The following is a 14,243-nucleotide window of genomic DNA, read 5'->3' as shown; positions in this document are numbered from 1 at the left end:
GTGTAGAATTGGTTTACGAGACATAGGATTTTCCATGTAAAAATAAAGAGTTTCAATTATTGGCCCCCCTAATAATTTTATGCCAAAATAGTTAAAATGAAAGTTAGAGAGAATTAAAAAATATTGTCTAATTCCACTCTTTGTTTTTTTCTAACATCTTGTGGTACTGAAAGAAAAGCAAGAAAGGAGTTAACACAAAAATATTAAAAAGTAGCACTAGCCATGAAATTTGACTTTTAAAATACTATGTATTTGTCGGATGGCTTCTCTATTATTTAATTGTCTTTTGATTTGCCTTTCAAATGAAGTCGTACTCCTGTACAGGATGAATGAAAAGGTGTCTTCCATTAAATGCTCAAACTTCTCTACAATTCTTCCAATTGTTTCTGTGGCAGAAATTGATCGGTCTGGGAAACCTGAAGCAAATGTTGCTTGGAAGTTGCTTAAAAAAGATCCTCCATAATAACATTTAAAGAAAGAAATACCGAGTGACTATAAATGATTGAAAGAAAATAGTGGATTGGCAACACTGATGCAGTTGGTAGTGCAAGTCTTCTCGTGCATCATCCGTCAGTCATTTCTATTTAGGTTAGGTTAAGTCACGAAGTACATTGTCGATTTAGATTTTTTTGACGTTTGTTTCAATTTTAAAAATTACGTATGTCATGCCAACGATGTTGCCAACTAAAGATTTCAAATGTGTTACCAACATAACAAAATAATTTTCAATCATTTATAGTCACTCGGTACAATTTCATGCTTAGTAGTACCGAGTGGCTATAAATGATTGAAGGAAAATAGTGGATTGGCAACACTGATGCAGTTGGTAGTGCAAGTCTTCTCGTGCATCATCTGTCAGTCATTTCTATTTAGGTTAGGTTAAGTCACGAAGTACATTGCACAGACAATTAAACTATAGTAAGACACTTCAATCCCATATAATAATGTTGGAATAGCTTCGACGGTGCTGCTCCGCACGCGTTTGTCCAAAACACTCCGTCGTATTTATTCGTAAAATTTCTATTATTACTGTTGTATTTAAAACAGTCAAAAAATATTTGTCAATGTGACACTTTTCTGAAAAAAATAAAAATGTATCTACTTATTAAAGATAAAAAGGTAGGAATTAGTGCCATTTATTAAATGAAAGTAATTACAATAGCCAACGTTTTCAGTATTGAGAAATTGTCAATAAGAAAACAATAAAGAAAGGAAAAAAATAACATTTTCTACTTTTTGGGCAATTTGTGAATCTGCTACGTAATTTAGAAAGGTAAAAACTTAAGTGGTGAAACTGACTTCTTAATAAAGTTATACTTTCAGTTTCAATTCAAGACAAAAAGAAACCAAACAATAGTGTGTGCCCCCGGTACCTATTCTTTTAAGGAGCATGACAAGTTAAAATTGAAACTAAAATACACAGTGGGCCGAAAAAAACGGTACAAATTTTGTTCGTTGATATCTTCCTGAGTTATTAAGTTTTTTAAATGATTAATATACCAGTGAAAAACCCAATATTTATAGAAAAGATGAAGGCCTCTTGCTGTGCAGAGATAGTCCTAACTCAAAAGTTGTGCGTCATAACATGAAGACATGCAAAAATTCTGGTTTTGAAGATTACCTATCTCAATTATGAGTTTCCAGATATGGTTCAATACAGGGGCGCACCCACGGGGGGGGGGGCTTTAGGGGCTAAAGCCCCCCCCAAAACTGAACAAACTTAACACCGTTTAAATATAGGTACATATTTCATAACAAAATATTTTAAAATTTAACAAAATGTCCGAGAAAAAAAGGAAAATACATATGTTGCACAAGAATAATTTTTATTGTCATTAATAAAAAAATCAAGTTAACCGATCTCCATTATTCAAGAAACGTGCGTGAAAATGACATTTAAGTGAAGTCCAGCACACTACCAACAAATTTTAGTTTATGAAATAAGGATAAATCTAATGTTCCTTTTTTTTCTCGGAGATTTTGTCATCAAAGGGTATAGTTTGTTCATGCCATTACAATCAGAAAAAAAAATCTAACAACCAATAATAGTATGTAGTTTATTTCACTTGCGTTTTAAACTGGCCCACTCATGCCAAAAAAAGCCCAATTTACACTCGAACGAGTTGAATACAACGCTTTTTTGTTCGACGAGCCCCTTAAAGGCTCCAAAACGATTAAAATCTCTAAAGTTAGCTTGACGTTTCGTTTTGACAAAATCCGTTCACACAGGAGAAAATTCATAAATTCTGAGTGTCGAACAAAAAAAAAATTAAAGGTTACCATTTGAAAAATAAAAGTTGCCCATTGTCCATAAATGGGTAAATGGTATAAAAATCATATGCTCACTCCAGTTTGTAGTATTTTTACAGCCATTTCCTTTCATTCATTTTTTTTCATTTGGGTCATCCATAGCAAAGTTATAGCGTGGACCGTTTTTTTAAGACGCCTGTATCTTTTTCCATATTTTGCATCTCTAAGTTTTTACAATAAATGTATCCATCTTAGGTATTTTTACATGAAGCCCCCCCAAAACGTAATTTCTGAGTGCGCCCCTGGTTCAATATGCCCTCCATTTTTATTAGCTATCATTTGTAATCGTCTTTGTCCGTCCCCAATTGCAGAAGCTACATATTTGTCTTTGAGGTAGCTGATTCCAGCATTCCGTTATTCGTTCAGGAGCCTTCAGCTCAAGGTACCTATATGATTGTTTCTGCCGCTCGGTGCGATGTTGATGTTGCTCCGTCTATCACTAGTGAAGACGATTGCAAATGGTAGCTAATAAAAATGGAGAGCATATTGAACCATATCTGTAAAACTTATAATTGAGAGAATTTTTGCATGTCTTCATGTTGTGACGCACAATTTTTGAGTTCCGGACAACAACAATCTTTTCTATAAATATTGAGCTTTTCACTGGTATATTACTCATTAAAAACAGATAATATCTCAGGAAAATATGAGCGTACAAAATTGGTACCGTTTTTATCGATCCACTATGAATAACAGAAGAGTTGTGTGTTGTGTTGCCAAAATTTAGGATCTAAGTGTATTTTTGAATAAAAGAAGTATTGGAAAGAAATTACGTATCGCCTTAGAACGAAAAATTAATTTTCATGGTTTATATGTAAAAGCCATTTTCTGGATATTAAAACAAAATTGTTGGATGCATCAATCAATTTGATCATTTATAAAAAAAACTGCAGGACGTAAGAAGACAATTTAAAAAAATCGTCAAAGACATGTTACTTACAAAGAGAATGGGGATTTTCAGAATATTTAATTTTAGTTTTGGTTCTAGTTTTTAATTTAATTCATTTATTGTTAATTTTTCTTATAATTAATAAAACGTTCTGTATTTTAAAGACATTTTACATTTGAAATTAATATTAAATGAAGACAAAATTATTAAGTTAAACAACTCCATCAAGCATGCTTTATAAAATTAGTTCGGCCAACTGCTCGCGCCGCGCTGGAATCGTGTTTCCGAAAATTGGGTAGCAATGCGACGTCTTTGTGGTACATTGTACATTGTTTCAATTTCAAAAATTACGTGTGTCATGCCAACAATGTTGCCAACTAAAGATTTCAAATGTGTTACCAACATAACAAAATAATTTTCAATTATTTACAGTGACTCGGTACTTTTGACTGTTTTTGTCAACTTCTTTCTTGCCTTTCTTTCAGTACCACAAAATGTTAGAAAAAAGTAAGACTGAAATTAGGCAGTAATGTTAATTCTCTCCAACTTTTATTTTAACTATTTTGCCGTAAAATTATTAGGGGAGCCAATAATTGAAACTCTTTATTTTTACATGTAAAATCCTATGTCTCGTAAACCAATTCTACACCCGGTATGTGAGCATTTCCACCAATATCGTCGGATGGCGGCATCAGCCGAGCCAAAAGGACCCTTTTTGTTAATGTTTAGAATTTATTTACTGTGGTTAATTATTAGTTTTTATATAATTTATTGTCGAACATTTTATGGACTAAGCATCGAGCCCCAGCTGGGTCGTAAATGTCATATCTAATTATCGAGCTCTTGCATAAAAAGTTATAGTTTTAGACTTTTTTATACATTCTGTAACACGCAGCCGAAGAATAAAGAGCTGGTTTTGAAGTGTAAAGTTTTGTTTTATTTGAAATAAAATCGTTAATCTAAAATATACAGTTACTCCTGCAACTCTGCACTGAGGTCAGTCAGGTCACAACACAACGTACAGTTAATTTTAAAATTATAGAGTACACCTAATTTTCTACAGTGTAACATACACTTACATTTTTTGTCAAAGATCAATGTCAATTTTGACAAACAAAATGCCTAATCTAACGCGAAAGTGGTCATTCTTTCCAAATTAGAAGAAGAGTGGTTGATCCGGAGGGTAGCCCAATATTATAACATCGCGAAGAGCACCGTGTAGAGAGGATAAAACAAACAATACAGTTTTTTACAAATATCTGCTCAATATTTTTTTTTTTTTTTAATAAATTATACCTACCGGTCGAAAGTAAATTTTTCGACAAATCAACTCTGTAAATTTTATCAATTTTTCTCAATTCTTAAGGGTCATTTTGCCACCGGCGGTAAAAGATGAATCACCCTGTATTATGGTGCTCTAAAATATCAGCGACATTTATGTTGTCAAACTTACCTAACCTATATAAAAATATAACGTCCAAATTTCAAAAAGGCATCTTCACATGTGGAAAAAACTGTAATAAATCGACTTCTTGATTTTTGAAGTGTACTTGATAATTTTGAAATTAACTGTACAATGAAAATTTAAAATTGACAAGTAAAAGCGTCTCTTTCCACTTTGAACTTTTATTGAATACAAACTGGGCTGATTATTTTATAATTTATAATAATAGGTACGTATAATAAACATTAGAGAGCACTAGTCAATGCACGCAACATTTCCCGACTCTCTCAAGTTCTGGCCAAACCACTCCCGCCTGCAGCCGCCTCCGCGTCGCCCTGTGTCGTATCAGCACTTTTTCGGGGAAGTACCGGCGATGAGGTCATCGTCGCATAATAACGCTGACAGTTCGTCCATCCTGCTAGATGCTCGTCCTCGAGTAGTTTGGTCCATCCCGTTCCCTTTTTACTTTTGCTACATCTGGAAGAAATACATATTAGTTGTCCGTATCAGTTGAAGAAGTCGAAGCTTCAGAAGCGTCCCCTTAGATAGCTTCATATGGTTTCAACTTCTCTATAGAAACAACGCCCGTGTAGCTTTTCTGACTGCAAATGGCCCTCTTTGGGTCACTCATAACAAACCGGTCATTCCTTAATACACGTTGTATCGTATGGCCTTAAATGATCGATGTGTAAGGTGTGTAAAGGGGTACCAACCTTTTCTATTGGGTGCAGATAACCCGGCTTTTTACCAGCAGGCTCCTTATTATACATATAGACAACCCAAATCAGTTGATATATATCTTTTAACGTAACGACTCATTGCAGGGAACCAGTAGGTCTTTTGCATTAAAGATAACGTTTTTTCATGAGAAAAATGGCCCGTTTGGTCATGATTAATCATTGTCAATTGTCGCCTTGCTGTTTTCGGAACGACCCATCTCAGTCCATTTTCTGTTTTCCTGAACACGCGATTATTTTTTAAAACAAACTGCTTATGTACTGTGTTTTCAATTTGGTTGTAGGTCGTAAAATTTTATGGTACTTTAAGTTAAAGATCTTGCGGGGCTTATAAATCCTAGTTTACCACTAGCAGGTAATATTTTAAGCAGGGTTGTATTGTACATTTGGTATATTTGCATTGTACGGCAAACGGCACGCGCCGCTACCCAACCTTTTCAAACCCAACCATTGTGCCCGTTAATCGCTCATAATATCCAATAAAATTTTACGACCTACAACCAAATTGAAATTACAATATACATATCTTTTTCTTCGCGAGTTTTAGGGTCTGCTGATAATACTGTTACAAAGTCGATTCTACGTTCAGAAATCCTACCCCATCCTGTTTGTCTTTGAAATAAAAAAATGCTTGGATATCCTTTAAAAATTTTGTCAAAGGATTTTTAAGAAATAAAAAAGATGACTAATATCGGGAAATTGTCCCTGAATTATTGCAAAATTATCACCAGATGGGTGTAAATATATCTCTTAAAATACATTTCCTTCACTCGCATTTGGATTTCTTTCCTGAAAACTTAGGTAGCACGAGTGACGAGCAGGACGAGCGGATTCATCACGATGTGAAATTTTTTAGAGATCAACACAAAGGCTTTTGGAATGAAAGTATGTTAGGGGATTACTGTTAGTCTGTTATAAGGAAAACTGATGCAGAAAATTATAAAAAACAAAGTAAAATAGGTAATTTTTAATTTTCTTGATTTAGGAATTACTCTTGTATTAGGTACTATTGTTAATGATTAAATAGTTCTTTAACCTGACGTGATAGAATTTTTTGAATATTTTTTCTGAACTCAGTGCCCCAAAATCTGCAAGAAATTACAATTTTCAGCTAAGGTATATAAACCGTGTAAACCAGTGTTATTATTTGGAGCAAATCAATGTAGTATTTTATTAAAATCAGAAACTAATTAGTAATTACATATTCACAATATTGACATTAAAAGTACTATCGCGGCCAAAATACTTTGGTCGTCACTTTTTGACACTTTAAATGTAAATCAAGTATTAATGTCAATATACATGACAATTTCAAATTATTCTTGTCAAAAATATGGCACCTTAAGTTTTTGATAAATATAGAATCGTCTTACTTGCTTCTGAAGGTTGTCTAAACCGCGACCATGTTGATCTTTTGCTTTTGAACCCTGCCTCCGCAGCTGGGATTTACCCCACCTGTATGACACTGATAGATTAAAATAATTTTGACAACAATATAAAATAAGGTTAAACATCCTAAAGCTTGCTTTACAATTGAATATCATTTATGTCACATTGACGACCAAAGTATTTTGGCCGCGATAGTACTATTCCGGAGTCCGGACACGGAATCTTAGCCACAACTGACATTTAACAAATATGTGTGAACTGGCCTTTATTGAATATAACCCAACTTTTGACTCGATAGTCGATAATGCTATTTCCCTGCTTTTTTGACGTCACAATAAAAACTTCAAAGTGATTTTTAATAATTGTCATTTATTAATGACACTAATGATTGGTTTACTTACATCATTTTTTTTTAGAAATGTCAAAAAAATGTTGGCCAAGATTCCGTGTCCGGAATAGTACAATAATTACAGTTTTTGAAAAGTAATCCATGCTCTGGAAGTGTGTAGATATTCTGGTTCTTTTGATGCTCTTACAATTTCGAGAGCGCTTCCTCAACAGTTTCCCTTCCTTCTACAGGCTTTTGAGCAATGTTTTTTTTTTGTAAAAACACAAAGAACACCGACACAAACTGACACAACAATTCTTTCCGTTTATCCGTTGTCACTAGTTACAATAATCATTGGACATATGATTTTAACAAAAAATTCGGAGAGCCAGGGTTTTTTCATTTTTGTTGCTTTAAAGCGGCAAAGTGACAGTCCTCGGAAAACAAAACGTGAACTTTGTGATGTCAACTGCGAGCTCAAATGTCTATTTTGGACAACGATTGTAGAAAAAAGAAATGTCCTAAGCGTTAAGTATAATTGAAAGTTGGTATAAAAAACAAGGACTCTTGAATTGTGAATTTTTTTGTTGTACTGAATTGAATTTTGTCGATTTTACTCACACAATTCGTGAAAATATTTAAAAATATACTGTTTTGTTGGTTTGTAATTTTTTTGGCAATTTAAAAAATAAGTGCCGTTAAGGTTGTCCTATGGTCAAGAAAAAAATTACATTACATTCAAAAAATCTGAAAAAATTACCAGCGCTTACAAATAATTCAAGTTTAATGTAAGATTAATTTGAAAAAAATCTTCCGTGCAGTTTCTTTAAAAAATTAGAAAAACCATGTTTTTAACCACATTTTATTTTTTATATTAAAAATGGGATGATAAATTTTAATGAAAATCCAACATCAGGTTACAATAGCTTTTCTGTAGGTGTTCTATTTTTTTGAGTGAATTTGAATGTACAGTTTTTGCATAAAAAAATAAAAAACGACGATTCGAAATCAAGCAAAAATACATTAATTAAAACTAAAAACCCATTGTACAGTTTGAAAATACAATGAAAAGAAGATGTAAGTCAAATGATTGGCTGCAATAATGTCTTTTTCCTCAAAAAAAGCATTTTGAGATTATAATTTCAAAATGCCACACTACTAATGCAACGCTGCACAGTAGCGTCCTCATAGCCTGGACGGATATCTCCTCAACTACTACCTCCAATATCATCAGTGCCATCTGCAAACTGATAGATAGACAAACAGTTTATTTATTTCAAGGAACTGTAAAATGGATTGGGTTTTTCCCAAAGTACGTCCACTGGGTACTATTTATTGCTTTATGGCCCTTTGAATTCTGAACATTGTCATTGAGAACAAGGACATAATGGGGCCAAAGCAACTTTCTATAAAAGAAGGAATGGCTAACATAAAATCCCAAGGCGCCTATCAGTTTGGACCCGAGTGGTTTTTAAAAGTCTGTAAACAAAAAACACCTGGCTAACGACTGAAAATCCAAGTAAAAAATCACACTTGTCTTTTGAAAGCAATACTTCTAAAAAAATGAAGGCAACGATTCGCATTACGATTTATCCTGTGCCAAACCTGATATGCAGGAAAGCGAAGTCAATTGTTTAATTGATAAACAAATAAAACTTGTAAATGTATCTTTTGATGAGCAGAAAATTATTAAAAAAAAAAACCTAAACACTAATGCGACGATTGGTTCGCAGAAAGAAAATAACCAAAAGCTGAAATTCAAAAAAAAACTTTTTTTTTTCAAATTCAGGGACAATTATTTGTGACCCAACGCAAATACTGCGATTTTATAGTTTGGACTCCAAAAGGAATCAACGTTGAAACTGTTGAAACGATAGTGGTAGGTGATCAATTTATGAAAAATATCCTTCCAAAATTAAAACATTTTTATTTTAAAAGCACTATTCAATCTTTAGATACCTTCCTCTACCCCGAGTTAGCGGTGCCGGACACTTCCGGCTACCTGGAAATGTATAAATACCAAATAAACTAGGCAAAAATGAATAGGGAATTCCACAATTTTTCTTGGAAAGCAAAATAATTGCCCCAATCCTCCCACGTATTCTTAAACACAAGATAAATTTAAAATGTTACAAGTACTTGAAACATTACATTTAATATGTACATTAATATACAGCGTGATCAACAAGGACTGAAGTTGTTGGCAGCAAATGACAGCAAAATATTCCCAAAGTATGAAAATTTTTTGGCCGTCAGTGTTGGCACCCGCTGCAAGTTGTGAATGTCAAAAAATTTAGGTTATGTTACGGGCTGGTAGTTTTAAAACAGGATACGTACAAAACAACCAAAAACAGTATAAAAAGCAATTAGCCATACTTAATTAAATGGCCCACTGTTTCGATATTCATAAAAGCGACAGGCCGTGCCCGCATGCCCCTCCTGAGAAACAGAAACATGTTTTATGCATTATTCTTTTCGAGCTGAAAGTCTGCGGGATGCAGGGATTGGATCCGGGAAAATTTGTAAGGGTGGAACTTCAATTTCTTCTTTAAAATGGTTAGGCAACGTCCATACGACAAGCCTGTAAAGTAAGGAAAAGGAATGACGGGATTTTTAATGGTAAGAATTATTGGGCCCTGCATTAAACGCGCCCAACAAAGAACATTGGATGCGTGTGTTTTAAATAAGAATCACACCCTTTTGGAGTGAAAGTTTTCGCATTGAGTTTCGAGGGCTTTGTTCCATTCTATCTCGAACGTTCTCGACTACATCTTCTGTGAGTGTAGATGTTCTACTTGTAGGTTTTGCCTTTTTCACATCACCCGTTTGCAGGTAACGTTGCACCAATCTCGTGCAATGCTGCCTAAACGCAACTAAGATAACAACTGGCTCGGGGAACATTCGTTGAAATTGGTGAAATGCATCGTCCGTGCTCCGTGGAATACTCCCAACCGTTAGCAGCATTACAATTTTCAGTCCGAAAGTACGCCATACCAATAAAAATGTCTTGCTTTAGTGTAAAAACCATTTTAATTAATAAATTGATACAAAAATGACACTTGATTTTGAAGTTTGAATTTGCCCGTCAAAATTGACAACTGAAAATGTAATGCTACCAACTTCACTGAAATTTTTATCATGTTGTCATTGCTGCCAACAGCTTCAGTCCTTGTTGATCACTCTGTATTTGTAACATATTTCGTTACAAATTTTAAACGGTATTTATAAAAAATTTAAAAAAGGAAAAATTCCCTATTCATTTTTGCCTAGTTTATTTTGTCGAGTGCAGAGTGCGCTGAAAAGGCCTTAAGTCATAGATATATCCTTAAGCCTCAGCAGCGCCCCCTTGTACAAATTTGCCATAGCCCTAAGAACGAATGAAATGTAATAAATAAGCAAGGAAATAAATGAAGTTGAATTGAATTGAATAATCGAGTGCAGAACTCCAGAGTTTAAAACTTGTAAATAGAGATTCGTTCTCTGTTTATCGGTCACGTGTTCAAAAACGCTTGAAGCACTAGCCCCGAACTGGTCGACAGCAGAGACGAACGTAATATGAAATGACGAGATTCAAATTAATTTTTTGATTATTGAAACTTAAATGTCATTATTTTTTGACGCTTGTAGAAAAAAATTATGCAGTCGGAACGTTATAGATATGGATTGGGGACTTGTCGTTAAGTTGGCACTACCAGCAAAAGTAACTAGGCGCGCCAATAAGGTCATTGGAATTTATGACAGATCTCACTAATCTACAGTTCAATCATAAGTTTTAAGCGACCTTGAGTTTGACAATCCATATCCAAAACAATTCGAGTATAGTTAAAGTTTATTCATTTTCAATATACCGGGTGATCAAAAAGAACTGTTTGAGTTGGCAATACAATTAAGAGAATTTTGTTATTCGGCTGTTTGCAATACTGCAACCGTATACGTCTTTTGACAGAAATTTGACGTGGAATCAACAGCGACAAAATTGTAGGTTATGCAGTCGCGAGCAATAAATTTTGGTCGTCAAGGTCATTCTTTGACGCAATCGAAAATGCTCCATCGTAAAACAGTCGTAAATGTCATAACCTATCATCATGTTGTATGACATTAATTGTCATTTTGTTCTCATTTTTTGACACTTTGTTGACACGGGCATAAGCAGGCAGGGAAATTTTTGAAATTTGTGACAATATAACCAAATTTTGAAATGACATTGATGGCCAAAATTTATTGCTCGCGACAGTATAATCTGTTTCAAAATCAAAAATCCACCAACACTGCATTCTACCTCGAAAATACAACCGACAACGTCGCCAAATTTTGTTTTTAGTGTGTCTGCAAATGTCAGAAAAAAGTGGGGTTATGAAAGAACGTCAAGCAGCTGGAAAAAAACAATTTGCTACGCCACTGCGCTCGGGGTCCCTTCCACTTCAACGGGCAGCAAAGGTCACGTGACAGGTTCTTCTCTATTCAAATTACCTCTACTTTACTAACATCCAGTCCGTTCTAGGATTGTGTATTTTGAATGCAGCAATGGAATTAAAAAATTTTGCCAATTAGAAGGTATCTTTTAATCTCTCACTGAATCTTTGTCTATCGCACTTTTCCTTGAGCTTGGGATAAGATCTATTCTACAATAGCTATTAAGACAACAAGTGTTTTATAGACGATTTAAAAATCGAGATCGTAGTTTAAATCAGAGCGACCGCAGGGAGCGAGGATTTAATAGATCGAGATTTTTAAACTATAAAACACGCGTTGTCTTCAAGATTTTTTCTAACACTAACATCTTATCAGAAATTTTAATAAATTCAGAAATTATTCGAGGTGCGTCACAATTCACAAAATGCGGCGGTTGCCGTGGGTACTATTGTAATAATATCAACAAATTTGGAAAAAAAAACTATTTTCATCGTTGAAATGTGCCAAAACGTTCCACAAGAAATAAGAAAAAAGGGGCAATTTGTTACCAATGAAGTCTAAAAGTGCATACGAAAAGGTGTAGGTTTCGTTTCAAGGCCGGAACAATAAAAGCATCACGGAGGTAACGGAAGATGTCATTTTGGCGTTTCTTGATATGGGGTACTATTGGGGACAAAATACTTTGGTCGTCATTCTTCTGTCACTTCAAAACAAATTAATGTAAACCAAGCATTAACGTCAAGTCAATAGTGATGACAATTTCAAATTATTGACTTTTCTCTTGTCAAAAATATGGCACCTTCCACCATTCAAAAATTTAGAATCATCTCCCTTATTTCTGGGGGATTGTCCATGGGCCAAATTGCCTTGTGGAAACCTTTTCAATTTTTCCTCCTAGGAATATCTCCTTCAGTTGTCCATTTTTCGGTATTTAACATTTTGCAATGATGAGTTTGACAGTGACAGTGGTTGACAGTATTAAAAAATAAGGTTAACCGTCCTAATGCTTGCTTTACAACTTTATGTCAGTCAACTGACTTTGACGACTAAAGTAATTTGTCCCCAATAGTAAGTGTGTAGAACTTCATTAAAAGTTAATTCACACTACGGCAAGAATCATTTGAAGAAAATGTAAAGATTGACAGTTTTCGATGGCCGGGCCCTTGCATTGGATGAAACAGCAGAAGTTAAAGAAGAAGATGTTAGGAACAAGAGCCCGAAGCTAATGTGGCAGTTCCAATTCAATAATTGTACTTTTCACTTTTGTTATAATTACTGTAAAAATGATGAATAATATGTGTGAGCGTATTTTATGACTCTATAAGATACGTTGCTATTGACGACGTGTCTTATAGAGAAAAGCGTATTTTATGGGAAACATAAGGTGCACCATGGAAACAGTATAAGATATTAGTGTTAGAAAAACTATTTTTTTACTTACCTACTGTCTAATTGAATAAGGTGTATGCATCCCAATTCTTCCAAGTTCAGAATAAAGTACTTACCCTATTTGTTCCGCATGGTTATTAATGCCCCTTATTTGTTATCGTTGATAGGCTCAAACTGGATCAAGCAATGTGCTGCTAACGTTGGCAACCACTGATATCGTCCGCGTCTGTTTCATATTATGTATATGGTTAGCAGTGGCGGCTCGTCAGGGGTGGCAGGGTGGGCAGTGCTCACCCAAAACCAAACGACATATATTTTTTTAATTTTATTTTAATTTTTAAATTTATCAATTAGTTATTTGATGATTTGTTATTAGAAAGTAAATGTTTTTATAGGTAAATCAAAACATTTCCGAGGCGAATTTTTCTCAGGGTGGACATCGTCTTGCCGGAGAGATGTTCGTTGAAATATGAAAGCTCTACGCGTATTATGGCCAACCGTGCGAAACTGTGAAAGAAAGAGACCGAAGTAGAAACGTTTGTTTAAGCTTGAGAAATGCAGGCAAGACATGTCTGGCCTGAGTAGAAAAGCATTCATTTGTACATTGCATTTTATTTTATTTAATTTCACCAAATCTGTTCAATTAATTTATTTCAAATTTTGTGTAATAATATTTGAAATAACTAGTAATTGTGAGAAATTATGCACTTAATTTTAAATAAAAAAATATTAAACAATTTTTCTTTGACCAAGATTTAATTTTTGCTAAACGCTGGGGTTATTCTTAAAAATAGAAAAAAGAGTTATAAAAGAAAGTTGAATATCGGAGAAAAATCTTCAAAAAAGTCCGCGACAGCATATGTCTAAAATAAACCATAAAGCTATTAATGCAATAATAAATAAATTCATTCCTATAATATCTAGCAGGCCAGACATGTCTTCCCTGAAACTTCGTCAAGAATCGGTACCTAATCGGTAACGTCCGCACAACTTAAGATCGTAGATCGTGTGGTTTGTACATGTGGTGGTAGTTCGTCAATTCGTCATGGAAAATCTTCGAGAATTAGTAAGAAATAACGGTGATTTGGTTAATTATTTATTGACAAACGCGTTTAATAAATTATCGTACGATGACAAAGTTTTTATTAAACAATTAGACAGGCCAACCCCTTCATTAAATTCCTTAGTAAACACTAATAAAAATTCTTCTAATCGTAAATTTATATAATTCATCGTGGTTTGGAAAGTGTCATTGGCTGACGGGTAATGAAATCAAAAGTAAACTTTTTTGCTGGCCTTGTCTTTTGTTCAACGATTCCAAATTAAAAAGCCCATGGTGTACGA

The sequence above is a fragment of the Tenebrio molitor genome, chromosome 1, assembly GCF_963966145.1.
Source record: "Tenebrio molitor chromosome 1, icTenMoli1.1, whole genome shotgun sequence".
Taxonomy (NCBI): Eukaryota; Metazoa; Arthropoda; class Insecta; order Coleoptera; family Tenebrionidae; genus Tenebrio; species Tenebrio molitor.
Note: the sequence above shows the minus strand (reverse complement) of the source record.